We start from the raw sequence: 14,975 nt of genomic DNA, 5'->3' as shown, positions 1-14,975 counted from the left end.
ACTGCACTCAGCTTCCCTCATAATTATATATATATTGTTTTTTACGTATTATTCTTTCTTTGTCTCTCTATGCACTACTTATACCAAAGCAAATTCCTCGTATGTGTAAACCTACTACTTGGTAAGTAAACTAAATAAAACAGATTCTGATTCCGATTAAGGAAATACATGATTTTTTTTAAGGTAGCCTATATACAAAGATAACTCAGTTTGAGGGAAAAATATGGAAATGTTTGAAAAAATTGCTGTCCGATCATTTCAAAAATGCATAGCCCGCAGACTTATAGGTTCCACCACTGCAGACCGAAAACTAACACAACATGTAGGCTGCAAATTGTTAAACACGTTTTTCTTTTTATGAGATTACTGCCCATTTATTATTATTTTTTGTTTAACAGTTTTTATTGAGATCAGAAGAAATATACATTCAATAGCATTGCATCCCACCCAACCCTCCCCACCCGTCCCCTTAATTCCAGATCTTGGGGTCCTGCTGCTGCTGCTGCTGCTGCAACAAACTATTGCTGTAGTCATCCTGGTTTAGGGGGATCTGTAAACTGTCGTATTAATTTAGGAAGGGGGTCCAAATATTTGCAAACTTGCGGATTTCTCAAGTTTAAGGAAATGCATAGTGTTTATTATCCATTTAGTAAAATTGGGAGGTGCTTGATCCTTCCAGGATAGGAGAATTAGGCGCCTGACAATCAAGGAGGTAAATGCTATGACTGCCTGAGTTTTACCTTTAAGGTAGCCGGTTTCAGGGGTGAGGCCAAATAAAGCACATACAGGCCCATTTATTATTAGTATTCCATGCTCTTACTTTGAAGGAGAGATGAACCCGTTTCCGGTTTTGAGTTAGCTTAGCTGAGACCTCAAGCTAAAGCACAGCGACTTGGTTTGTCGCGGTTTCAGGCGTTAATATCAAGCCCACAGGAAGGATTTATCCATTTAAAAACATCTAACAGATGAAAACCAAACACTCCTATAAGGTACGTATGTACGATTTGACTCTATAGACAAAATAAACGGTACATATTCGGCCCGTCGTCTTTGTTAGCCCCCCTTGTTGTGGGCCTTTTTAGTATTCAGATGAAACCATGAACAATAGGGAATTTAGACAACAGCATTTAATTCAGTGAACCTCTTTTGTGTTTTTCTTGCTTTCCGTTACCTGAAGATCAAATAGCTGCAGGCTATGAAAAAAAGAGGAGCTGTGTGTGAGGGGGGAGGGTCTGCATAGGCCTTGTTTGAATGTCTGCATTGGTAGGGGCATCAACTATTATTTTTCTCACAGGTGGGAGACATCTCACTATCAGACAGTGGCGGTGCCAGAGATTTTCTTTTGGGGGTGCTGTGGGGGAGCTTGACGTTTCACAGATGGTGCTCAAAACATTTAGGGGTTTTCTCTTAAAGGTGGGGTAGGTAAGTTTGAGAAACCGGCTCGAGATACACTTTTTGTTATATTCCATGGAATGCTCTTAACATCCCGATAGCAATGAATATCTTAAGTGCTTTGACAAAAAAATCCATAAAAAATGTTCATCTGTGGAAGCCGTNTGGGTCCAGTGGCAGCGCCAGAGATGTTCTTTTGGGGGTGCTGTGGGGTAGCTTGACGTTTCAAAGAGGGTTCTCAAACATTCAGTGTTTTCTCTTAATCTACCGGGCGCTAGTTGAATTTTCTACCGCTACACTCCCCACACGCACACACACAGTATACTTGTTACAATGAAGGCTCGATAATCAGCTCACGGCATATAGGTGTAAGCAAAGGAAAAGTGCTATTTTATTTAATTAAGAGATCTATGGATACATCTCTCAACACCCATATGAAACAGAACTGTAAACAGATGTACTTTTTCTTTATGGATATTTTACAAATCACTCCCCTTTTAAAGTGTATTCTTGTTTTACTGTAGTATTTCATAACTGTTTTTCATTTATTCTCTTATTTGTTTTTATAACTATAATGATCATATAAAGGTGTGCCTCGGAAATAATTGTTTACATAAATCATGACCAAACCGTTTGAGACCCACTGAGATAACTTAGACTAAAGTTAACGATCTAAACAGAGCGTCCTTTAGCTCACCTGAGTCCCTCAGTCTGACAGGAGAGGACATTCCCTTCACCTTGTTGTAGAAACAGCTCCTTCTATCCGTTACTGCAGCTAGCTAAACAGATGCTAACAACACGGTCCCTGGCACGGTGTGCTCTCTCTTTCTCGCTCGCTTAATCACACTAAATGCGCGTCTGACACACACACACACACACACGCACACGCACACGCACACGCACACGCACACGCACACGCACACACACACACAGAGAGAGAGAGCCAAGCTTGAATGAAACGCAGTGACCCAGAAGTACTTGTTCTGTACATTCTGCATATTATTTTCGAATTGATCATTTTTCAAATTATGAATTTCACACATAAAAATTNCACAAGTGGGCAAGTGTCACTTTACTCGTCTTTTTCTCGTTCTTTTGTGTCTCACGCTGCGCCTCCCCTGAAGCTCTCTGGCGCCCCCCAGGGGAGGCGCGCCTCACACTTTGAAAACCGCTGCTCTAAAGTAAGAGCAGCAACCGCTTCCTGAGCTCTCCCATAAAGTTTGCATTGGACTTACAGAGCCCAGGCCTCAGCCGGCCACCGTAGTGCCGCTGCAATGCGCTCAAAAGCACCAAAATACGCATCAACCTCAGTCTCACGGAAAAGTGGCACTAACAAAATATTTTTGACTACGTTGAAAGCAGGGGGATGAGAAGGAAGTGGTAAGCTTCCTCCGGCATTACCAAAAGCACCGGATGCGCGCAGCTCGGAGTCTAACTCCAGCTGACGTATCCGGACTTGGTTGGTCGCGTTTTCAGGCGTTAATATCAAGCCCACAGGAAGGATTTATCCATTTAAAAACATCTAACAGATGAAAACCAAACACTCCTATAAGAATTGATGGCAGATGACCTGCTCAACATGATTCCTGTCACCTATCACAGCATGCTGTCGTCTGCAAACAGCGGACACCCCAACCCTCTCTTGGATCGTGTTTTGAACTCTTCAAACGTGAGGTGTTGTCCGAAATGTGGATTTTCTTGTACAGATGCAGCAGAGCTCAAGAAGCATGTGATGGAGCACAAGGGGACGAGATTTTACTGTTTTTACTGCAACAAAGTCTCGTTCAGTGAGGCAGAGTTAAATGCTCACCTGAAGGAACACAATTCAAAGTATCCGTTCAACTGCCCTCACTGTGGACAGGGCTACATGAGGAGGCTGTGCCTTGTGAATCACATCGAGCGTGTACATAGTAAAGTCATGAGTCAAGGACCTGTTAAGACTGGCATGATTACAAATCCACATGTTCCTGCCTCCAGTGCTTTATCAAGTGTTTCCACTGCGGATCCATCATTGCTTCGACCGACTGTTCGGGTGAAAGTACCTGCGCTGAGCTCATCTGTAGCCAGGCTGGGTAAAGATGAACAAAGAGGCAAAACACTGCACACTAATGTATCAAATGCTACTAATGGTAGTGCAGAACTTTTGTCCCCTTTGAACGGACTCTTTCAGCACAGCAGAGCTTTGACGGTTTCTCTTCCCGAGGAAATTACGATCCCTAATGGCTGTATGGTGGAACTTGTTGAGGTGAAAACTGTCAACGGCACAAAGGAGCTAAAGCTGAGGATCGTCTCTCAACAGGGGAACGAGTCTGTGATAAAAGACACAAGGACCACAGTTTCGCAAAACGCAGCACTAGGACAGCCAATCTTATCCGCATTAAATCACACAAACACAGTTAAGTCTATGAATATGGGGATGTGCACTATTAACAGGAAACAGTGTGAAACAAAATCTGTGAGTTTGGAGCGTCCTGCAATTGTCCCGGTACATTTTTCCAAAAACCTCCCGAATCAAGTCAGCAAAGGCAAAGTTGGATTAAAAAGAACCTTGCCGGAAATAATCAATCTGGAATATCATGAAGTTGTTCCAAACAAGGTTCCCAAAATTCTTGTGAATCCTGTAAGAGAAGAAAACTGTGGGATCAGAGTTGCTCAGAGAGATCTGGGGAACCACGCAAATCTGCACTCCGTTATCTCCAACAGGGCAAGGTCGACTGGCGCCCTGCATCGAGAAAACAAGGGAACACATGTTTCTCAGAGAGCGGTGGATGATAGAAGGAATTTAATTGATCATTCCAAAGGTGTTCCACCCGTGAAGGAAAGTGAGGTAAAAGTAATTCCTAGTGATGTGTCCCGGCATGTAAAACTTGAACCCGGGGAGATAAGGGAAGAGGACTACATTAACTTGAAAACAAAGAAAGGGGCAGTTGGTTTTAAGCAGCAAAAATCTGCCTCCCCTTCCTTGAATGTTCTCTCAGCTGGCCAAGTGAGGCCTCCAGCCATTTCAGTTTGTAAGGATAATGTTGCAAATTCTTCCTTTTCAATACCCAGGACACCAATAGACTCAGGCAAAACACCGGCCCTTTGTAATCGCACAAATTCAAAGGTCTCATCTTGGGTCCAGGAAGTGAGATCCAATGAGAGATTGGCAGAAGGAGACCTGCCAGAGTCTGAGGGTTTTCCCATCATATCTTCTGTGTTTTCATTAAGTCAACAATCAGAGGACGGCCAAGGCTCCTTTCAACCGCTGGTAATGGCTCTGCGTGGTATAGTGATGGATAAAAGCAACAGTTCTGTTTGTACAATTCTAAATAACATCAACACAACGAACAGCACAGAGCAGGCGATGGAGGCAGAAAAATCGAAACTCTTCAGTCGGATGTCGACTATCGATGGATCCATTATCCGTCACCTTTTATTGACTGACCGGAAAATCGATACTATAAAAGTGGAGGGGCAGGATAAAGGCATTCAACACCCTCCTTCACTGACCCTCAACAACTTCCTTGTCAAAGAGGAACAAAATAATACTACGCTAACGGACAAAAGTAAATGCGACCACACTCCTGAGTCAAACTCGTGCGTAAAAGATGAGAAATCCAAAGTTGACGCACAGGTAAATGCACATGCCACTACGACGCCTCCACAGGAAGTGGCACAAAGTGAGCATGACATGTCAAAGTTTCTGACTGTCTCTCTGAAAAGGGTGCAAGTAGGCGTGTGGAAAAAAACCAAGAAGGGACTAAAACCTAGAATACCCAAATATGGGACTCCGGTACCGGCATCCAGTCTGACTGACAGTACAGTTATTTATCCGATGCCACTGAAGGGAGACCAGCTGGTGAAGCGCCCGGGCCCCAACCAGCCCGTGGTGGTGCTCAATCACCCCAAGCCCCGGACCAACCGTCAGAGAGTGAGGACAGACAGGTTGGAAACAGGAGCCTTGGAGGGCGCTCCAAAGTGCAACATCTTCAAAATGAGGCTGAGCAAAGTGATGGGGCAGAAGTATGAGGTAATGGGCTGCACTGTTGGAGTCTTTCAGTGAAATTATCAGATAATATCACTGGACATTTATCTGAAAACATTTGTTTTAAAATACTTAAAAAAGGACACTATATGGACATTTGTTCTCTAAGGCAGCATTAGATTGGAAGGAATGGACTTCTGAGTATCATGGAACCTTGTGTGTTACATTTATGTTGTTTATCTAGGCATGGGATGAGAAATACTAAGTGCAATGGATGAAACACGGACCATATTCTGGAGTAGATTAGAAATACACAGATGTTTAAGTACTGTTTCAGAAGTTTGATAAACCAATAGAGTCAGAGTCGAGGCACAAATAATGCATGCTGTTTGCGTAAAAAATTAAAAGGAAAATACTGTATTCATTTTTTTTTTTGCGTCACTTATGTTTTGCATCTGGCCACTCTAAGACACAAACTGAATTTGGTGCATCTGAGATTATCAAATTGTGTGGGAACCCAATCAGAATATAGGCAAAGTCATTATCATAATATGCACACAATTTTAATGATGGAAAGATCTGTGGTGAATATCAAGTCGGACTGCAACTAATAAGTATTTTCACTGTTGATTTAAATAGTGAAAATAAATATGTTGCTCAGTGTTCACTGAAGCTCAAGATGATCCTCAAATGTCTTTTTTTTTCTCTCCAAAACTCAAAGATATTAAGTATTATAGAGGATTAAAGAAACCAGAAAATGTTTCCATCAATAAGCTGGAATCAATTAATTGAATTAAACAAATTTCTTTGGAACCGTTAAAATGTTTGTGAGGAAAATGTAATAGTTAGCAATAGATTGATCTTCGCAGATTTAAAATATGATAACGTGTTTGATTTGTGCAAAAATTTAATATAAATTGTCGATTCAACAGCCTTTTTTGGATTAAATTTTTTCGCACAAAACAACACAGGAAAACAATTAATTAACAGTACTATATTTTGACAGTGAGCACTTGCAAGCCTACAGAGGTTTTAATAGTCAGCTGTGTCTCTTTGTCTGCATTTGTTGTTACATTTTAAATAGACACTATGGGAACGCAGACAATGTCATATGTGCAGCAATCGGTATCACTCCGTAGTGTCGTGGTGCATTCAGGCACTCTTTGCGAACTCTTACATTTGGGAAATCCTGCATGACTATTTCCCAGACCAACAGTCACTGGTACCTTCATCAAATGGACTGGACCAATGCAAGGTGTAAATAATGGAAGCTGGGTTTGTTCTCATTTTGGATGTGTTGTGAACCATGGGGGGTTTCAGAAAAAAAGAGGGTTGCCAGCTTTTTTTTTGTGTTTGCATGTGTTTTGTGAAGTGAATTGTCACAGTTGTACTTATTATTCTTATAATGTGCTCCAGTTTCTTAGCAGTATTTACCACTTTGCAGGCCGTTCTCATTGATAAACTCTATTTTCTTATTTGCCAGTTTCATGACGTTTCAATGTGGAATGTATCGCAGATATTTGAGATTTATTTGAGTGTTATGAAATCTTGTGCCATACAGTTTCCTGTCTTTAATGTACTTCAATGTAAAGCCTCTGTAGCTCCTTAAATAGTGCTGCATAATGGATCTGATAAAAGCACCTCAGTTCACAACTGTAACAGAAAACCACGTGCGTGTGTTTTTAATTATGTAAATACTAAGTGACTGGTGATCCTGGGTTTAAAGTTGTCTTTTTTTAGTAACCATTGAAAGGTCACAAACTCTCTCTTTACAGACGGTTTACAACAGCATTACAACAGCAGCGTGTTGTGTTTAAAATCTAACCATGATGTATTAAGTGATAGACCTACGATTACATTTATAGGTTTGTCTTGCCCAGTTTATATTGTGTAAATATGTTTTGATCAACATATTTTTATCGTGTAAATACCTATACATATAAAATGTGATAAATGGTGTTCATACTCTTTAGGAGATGGTAACCATTCCACAGCCTCGTCTACATTGTGCTTTACTTGTCTAACGCTGCAGTGTCTATAGCTGGTGTGCTGTATTGTTTATTTTATTATTATTTAAATGTGTCACACTTATTTCTGAATGTTTTTCTTTGCCTTTATTCACTTCTCAATGTATTACATGCTCAATGTGCATTATCGTGTCTCATGCTTTTATAAATAACAATTGTGTAACTACATTTTTCTATTAAAACATGATAAAAGATTGCATAGCCTCCCCGTTTGTTGAACAGAATTGCATTACATCAAGGGCTCATGATCAGTATATAACCTTTACATAGTAGATCTCTAACGCACTCAGAGACTCTCAGCCTCTCTTCTACATGTAGAAGTACCTGCAGTAAATATGTACAAAAGTATTAACATCAAACTTTACTGAAAGTATCAGAAGTAAAAGTTGTCATTATGTAGACTAGAGAATAGTCCACTGAATTATTGATGCATTAATATGTTTGTCACTTTATGGTGGAGCTCATTTTAATTACTTTATATACTGCTGGGAAATGTACTTATAAATGTACTTATAAGTTCTTATTGTATTGATCCATATTGTAAATCTTTATCTGTTAATTCACTTAGGAATCGATATGCAAGATTCTCTGACAAAATGTGCTATAAAACTTTAAATACTCAAGTAAAATACCTCAACATTGTTCTTAACTACAGTATTTGAATAAATGAAATTATCAACTTTTCACCACAGTTTGTCCCTATCAAAACATTTTTGATTTATCAAGCTATAATTTGTATCTGGAAGCTTAAATCTCACTAATTTGACATATTAAGAGATAATACATTTTGAACTGTTTTGGTAATCAAGGCAAGGCAAGTTTATTTATATAGCACCTTTCAGTACGCGACAATTCAATGTGCTTTACAAAATAAAATAAAAGACATTTAAGAATAAATACAGTAAAAACGCATTATATAATGGCATTTTACAACAGTCATTTAAAATGCAAAGATAATAAGATAAACACAACAGTTATACAATACATGAATAAAAAGCAAACTGCAGTGTGAATATGAGCAGTTAAATTAAAAGCAGACCTATCAGGCAAAATGCACTTTTGTGCGTCTTTTATATATGAATATGTGCCCCCGGTGTTCCAGGGAACTCACAAAGTGTCAGAAAACACAACCCCCTCTATTTTCCTCCATACCCAAATCTCTTAAAAAGGGGCTGCAACGGATCTGATACAGACTGATCCAGATTTGAACACTTATATGACGTCACAGAAGTGGGGCTACGGCTATTGGGCCAACTCCACCAATCAGGAGGAGGCAGCCACAGACATTGCCGTTCGAAAGCGCTGGAGACGCTGTAGTACATATGCCAGGCCTGTAGATGGTGCTGTTCTCACAGAATCAGCCCATGAAAAGACAGTGTTAAATTGAGCGAAATGAGGAATGGCTAAAATGCATGATCTGTTTGGTATCTTGAAAAATAAAAAGTATAAATATGCATGGTCCACTATATTATTCAAATATAGCATGATAGGTCCACTTTAAATTAAAAGCAGCAGCAAAAATATATGTTTTCAGTCTCGATTTGAAAATAGTAAGAGTTTCTGCGGACGTGCATGATTCAGGCAGTTTGTTCCAGATTATGGGGGCATAATAGATACGCTGCTTTTCCATGTTTTGTTCTTACTCTTGGAACCGAGAGCAGACCCGTTCCAGAAGACCTGAGAGATCTTCAATCAATCAATTGTTCAGAAATGTTGAAGCAAAAACATCAAATATAAGCTTTTCAGTTTCATATATTAGATTTGTACTTCTCTCTGTTTGGTATCATTGTAAAGTATACATTTTACATTTGTGTTTTTTGACTAGTAAATGAACACAATAAAAACAAACAACAATTTGATCATGAAAACTATTGATCAGTTTCAGACTTCGATAAAACATTGTTTTTAATTGACACATCTTTCACAATTCGTATACACTGTCAACGCTTTCCTAACATGCTCACGATGAACTGCAGTGGATGTTATGGGTTACAACCAGATGTGATTGAACGGTTTATTTTTGGCAGGAAAGCTCCATGTGTTATTGCAGCAGCTGCTCAACATCTCTCCTGGTTACTGGATACGTCAGCACACAGTTTTCTGGACACTTGCTTCTGGGAATATTTTTCCCACTGATGAGTATTACTGGGAATATGGAATGAAACTTTATGATTTCTGCTACAGATTCAAACATCTGAGGAGAAATAAGATGTTAGGTTGATTAAATATGATGAAGATAAGGCTTGTTTAACTTTGTCTTTTAGAGTTTTTCCACTCACATCATTTGATCGATGTCCTCTTCCCAACGCGTACTTCCTGGTGCTCTCTATAAACCGGATCTTTACATTATAAACCTTCTTGCCATGATACATAGCCAACACCAAGGGCTCACTGTTGGAGTTAATGGAGCAGTCTCGTACCAAAAATGCCCCGTCCTAGTGTGAGTAACAAGAGAATATTCGATTTAGACTAATTCAATTATAAGATAATGTCATATAAGAGGTTTTAAATTACCTTGTTCACCAGGTGTAAGGCGTGCTCAGCATCTGCTCGAGTACAAGTCCCAATGTACCAGTCCTCTTCACAGTAGGTCTGCCAAATATTATCAGTGGGGGAAGAAATATTTAGATAATTTAAATTAGCAACAATACATGGTCAAAATCATAGAAAAGTAATATTCTATTATTTAATTTCTATGGGGAAAATAACTGCAAAGGTCTTATCCAATCCCTTGAGATTAGTTAAAGTGAAAATACTCATAATGCAGAATGGACGATTTACCAATAATGAATATACAAATTTGTATTATAAGTATTTTGTTAATATGTAAAAAAAAATCGCAAACAAGTCCAGCATTGAAAACAATTCGGTGAAGGTACAAAATAAAATGCATGAAAGTATACTTAAGGTACAATAAGTAAAAGTGTAAATCTAATGTTGTAAAGATGACAGAACTTTATTTTGTAGCTTATCATAATATATGTATATGTTGTATTAATACTCTAAAAATGCAAATTTAAAGTATATACATCCGTCAAAGATGTACAGGGAGGTAAAACATTTAAGTATAAGTACATAAAAGTTGTACTAAGGTAAATATCCTTTCCTCAACTAGATATCACAGACTTTAGAGAAAGAATAATACTAATTCTTTATTTAGTAGCAGCAACTGTACCTGTTGAGGCTTTTCCATGGGAACAAAGTCATGTTGGTTAAAGTCTTCTTTAGTTTGAGGCCACTCATGGTGAAGACGTTTTGATGGCACCCTTTCTTTAGTAAACAATAATATTGACTTATTTTATAATTACATTGAACATTATATTGATGATCTATAACACTACTTACCTATACTTAGTTGGGACCTAAACAAAAGAAGAAGGCATAAATCAAACTTGAGACAAATTACAAATGTGTCCTAACAAGCTTCAGAAATTAATGTCCCACCTTGTTTCTAAATCATGGGTGTCCAAATCCAGAGAATGTCTGTGATTGGTATGAAGTGTTGAAACATGTTCAGCACTCTGTAGACCTAAATATATTCAGCATCATTAATATTAAAGTTGCATTTCACTCAAATGTTTACATTCACAATCATTAAGCTCTTACCTTTGCCACTGAATTCTGCCTGGTAGAAGAAATACAAAGAAAATTAGGTTTAAAAACAATGTTGCAGGATAGTAAGTAAAAACAATTTCTGAAAGGGCTATTGATTTTAAACCAATATACAAGTAGATAATGTGGAGTCTATTATATAACATTACAAAGTTGATTCTTATTATTACATTATATGCTTATTGTGCTCATGAGATGTTGCTATGACTATGGAATAAATAGACACAATCACCAATCCCAGGTTCTGATGGGTTGGATACGAAACAAAGGGAATAGTCATAGAAGAAAGTTTTAGCTTGCATTAGAAATGTTGCAAAGACCAGGTACAGACACTGTAGAGACAAAGAGTTATTGTAAACAGGAGATCGCCCTGGCCTTGAACAGTGTGTGTGCTCCTCACCCACGCATAACTGGGAACTAGAATAATGGAAGATTCCCAATATCTATTGCAAAGCAGCTTCAGTAAAACTAATTACGTAGGATAGCGACTAGAGTAAGGAGGGAATCTTCACAGGCCGGCCGAATGCTGATTGGAGTTTGTGTTGCCAAGAGACTTTGTCTAAGTCTGTGCACCATGAAGTATTATTTGAATTATTTGAAGGATTAAAGTAACGTGTTATGGCAGGAAAGTTCAATCTGGTATATTCATTTTAATGTCACCTTATAGAGAATGTGTGTTAAACTTGTGATTTCTGCATTGAGTGACTTCTGCCTAGCAGATACCAAGAAGAGGCCCCTAGGGTCTCTCTGTTAATTATCAATAGTCCTTGCAATCAACAGGGGAATTCCCGGATACATTTTCAGATATAAGGCAGTTAAAGTCTTGTAGAATTAATGTTTATCTCCTACACATCCTGGAGGCCTTGAGACTTGGGTCACCCAGCAGTAAATGAGATAAAGGTCCTTTTGAGCTTATCAATAAAATGTATTCATTCCTAGTAAGCTGACTTTGGGGTGAAGGGAAGTTCAGGGAAGCCATTAAGCGATAAGAACAATTAACTTCTGTTAAAGATACATGATAGGATGTGTGTGTTGAAGATGTTTAGGGGGAATGAGTATGTGTCCTGTCAAAGAGTCCTCTGTCATGACTCCAAATCATTGATTGGGGGATTTGCCTAAGGGCAGAGGGACAGAACACACACACACACACACACACGCGCACAGAAGCAACATGGAATCAACAAACTGACTTACTACCTGGGATCCCGCCCAGAAGGGAAACCGACCAATGAAACACTACCAACTCACTGGCTAGCTCGCTCAGAAGTGAACTCTGTGTATAAATGTTGTGATCATTTTGAAGATCGGGGCTCTTGTTTTTGACTTGCCGTTCCTGAGACGTGTCTCATACGGTGGTAGAACCTGAGCCCGGAGTACTCTGCAGAGTGCTTCGTGATTAGGTGATGTATTTGTATGTTTTACCATTAAAACAGATTATTGTTTAACCCTTATCCTGGCTGCTTTGAATTTTTCCTTCTTTTGAGAACCCGCTCATATAGGAACGGTGCGGAGCAGAGATTCTGCCCCAACAACCAACAAGGGAGGCCAAAGTATAAACCTCCCCTTCTGGCCTCAACCAGAAGTAAATGTACGGGCAGCGCCCTGAATAATAAAATGTATGTGCGCACGAGGTTCAAGGCTTTATGCCGGAAATAGAGTTACAGATTACAGCTCTGCTGTCTGTGATTTCTATGACCTGACGGCAGTGGCGTAACAAGGTTGTGATTGGCCCCGGGAGTTTCCCCGGTGGGCCGGTGTTGTGTGTGGGCCATTTGTAAGTGTTCCGGCCACTCCCTTTTTTTTTTTTGCTTACCTTAATCCTACCGGCCCACATTTGTAAGTGTGCCGGCCCAGGGGTGTGGCCCACAGGGCTGGGCTGGGCCGTTTTGATAGGCTATCTATATTCTATCTATCAGATAGTTTCACTTTCACACATCAGGCCCGTAGCAGCTTTCACTGCGTAGTGAACGATCAGGAGTGAGTGACTGAGAGACCTAGCTGGCAGTTGCTTACAGATGGATAAACAAGCTCCAAAGCGTAAAGGCGCTTTTTTATAGTTTGTGTATACAGTATTGTAGCAAGCCCTGGGTTCAGAGGGAGGGGCTTGCATAGGGGAGGGGGTTAGCAGGGAAACGGGGTTCAGGGGGAGTGGCTGTACGGCTGTACCCGTAGGATAGAAAAGGGGGAAGTGACGTCTGACTCAGAGGTTGCGCGGCTGTGGAGAAGAACGTGTTGCCCACATGCTAGTTACGGCTAGGCAGGTCTTTATTATTTTTGGTGCAGTCACCCCCTTTTGCCTCCCACCTTGCTGTTCACAATAAATGTTCGAAAGAAAGAAGTAAACATCTGCTTTACCCAGTTCTGATTTAAAATATGGCGTCGGTCTGAAGACAGATCAGAGACGAAAGAAGAAGATAGACATTGGCGAGGCGATGAAACCTCCTCCTTAATGGTCCAAATGCAGGCAACAGCTACCAGGAGTTAAGTAATAGAGTACACGCTGGCAGCTACTTACCGCACAGTCGGTCCCGGTAATGCATATATATGGGTAAGTGAGGGGGGAAGGGAGGATGTCTGGTGCTTGCCTCAAGGGCACCATGCAGGTGCAGGAGGCTGGTATTGTTATCTGGCTGATCTCTTCCAAGAGAAGTCCACACTCTACATTAGTTATGTTGTCGGCGGGAACAGCCGATTTTTTTGAACGGCCTTAGATATGAACAGCGTAAACGAGCGTACTTGGCGAGAGCTGTTCATAGTTATCGTTCAACGCGATGTCACGCACTCACTGCCTGCCATAATCCACAAGCCTATATATAAAGCTTGATTTTTTTCTCAAACGTATTCTGTGAAGACGCGACCCTACCTGACTGTATCTATAATTACTCGAACACGGAAAACTATTGCTCCTCGCAGCAGTCCTCGCGAGCAGTTGCACGTCGCTTGACCGATCAAGAGCACACGGTGCTCACAGGGGGCGAGCTCAACATCCGTTTGGATCAGTGAGTGATATACAGGTTTCAGCACGCAGGTAGTGAGATGCAGAGGTCTTCTCTCACCGGTGAGGAGATCTCAATCATAACATGTGAGTACAGGACAGGTCAGACTACGTGTTTATTCGGATCGATAATGACAGACGCGTGAAAACGCAGATTGATGCTAATCTCCACTGCCCAAACCCAATCAATCATTGACATGAATAGTACACCCTTGGTCACTATACAATTCAGATTATTGACCATGCACGTCTGGCAGATACAGTCCATCACTTATCCTGGTGATTATTTCGCTGAATCATCTAAGGTAACAAACGTCCCTTACAGTTCCCTCTCCTACCCTTGGCCTCTCTCTCATACAGATACAACGACCATACATCAGGATGGAAGGTGCTGGGACAACGACCTCAGCTCTGCGATCCTTTTTCAAGGGAGCTTGCCCTTCGCTAATCGACCTGTCTCAATGGGACAGGTTTAAAGGATGTTTTAAATCGCACAAATCCCCAGATAAGGCTGGGCCCGACTTCCTCTTCGACGAACCGTATGTCGACTCTTAATCTAATTGGTCTGCGCATGGTGTGTTGTGGCCAAAGGGACCAACGCTCAGTAGATGATGGTCCTTGCGCGTCCTGCGTGCGTGCCAGTATGTGCAGAGCAGCTCTGGTGACTGGAAAGAGCTGTGGTATTCCCAAACTTAGGGACCCAGGGCCTTAACAAACTACTTGCCAACAGTCGCTCTAAGTAAGGGCCCTCACATCCCCATTTCTTAAGAGTGGAGATGCCATGGGGGCCTTGGCAGCAGAATGGAAATGTTCAAGAGTTACTGTGATAGGTGATGTTAGTCAGATAAGTGTTTTAAGAAAAAAAAGCTGTTCCAGTGTGTTGTGCGAAACTGTGAGTAGACTATATGCTCAGCTAAGCTAGAGATGCTTCGTGTCAAACAAGTTCTCTCTCTCTGTGGTGTGTGTGCTGTGTGTGCTGTGT

General features: G+C 40.6%; 1 long non-coding RNA gene across 1 annotated transcript; it reads left to right on the top strand.

Moving 5' to 3' along the window:
* The first annotated feature begins 859 nt into the window (after window positions 1–859).
* On the top strand, window positions 860–7,582 carry LOC104956975 (uncharacterized). The gene is made up of 2 exons (XR_799616.1): window positions 860–912; window positions 2,869–7,582. It is a non-coding gene; the product is annotated as an uncharacterized lncRNA (long non-coding RNA).
* The last annotated feature ends 7,393 nt before the right edge of the window (window positions 7,583–14,975 follow it).

This window comes from Notothenia coriiceps, unplaced genomic scaffold (genome assembly GCF_000735185.1).
Source record: "Notothenia coriiceps isolate Sejong01 unplaced genomic scaffold, NC01 NC01_scaffold00026422, whole genome shotgun sequence".
Lineage (NCBI taxonomy): Eukaryota > Metazoa > Chordata > Actinopteri > Perciformes > Nototheniidae > Notothenia > Notothenia coriiceps.
This window is presented reverse-complemented; position numbering and strand designations above follow the sequence as displayed.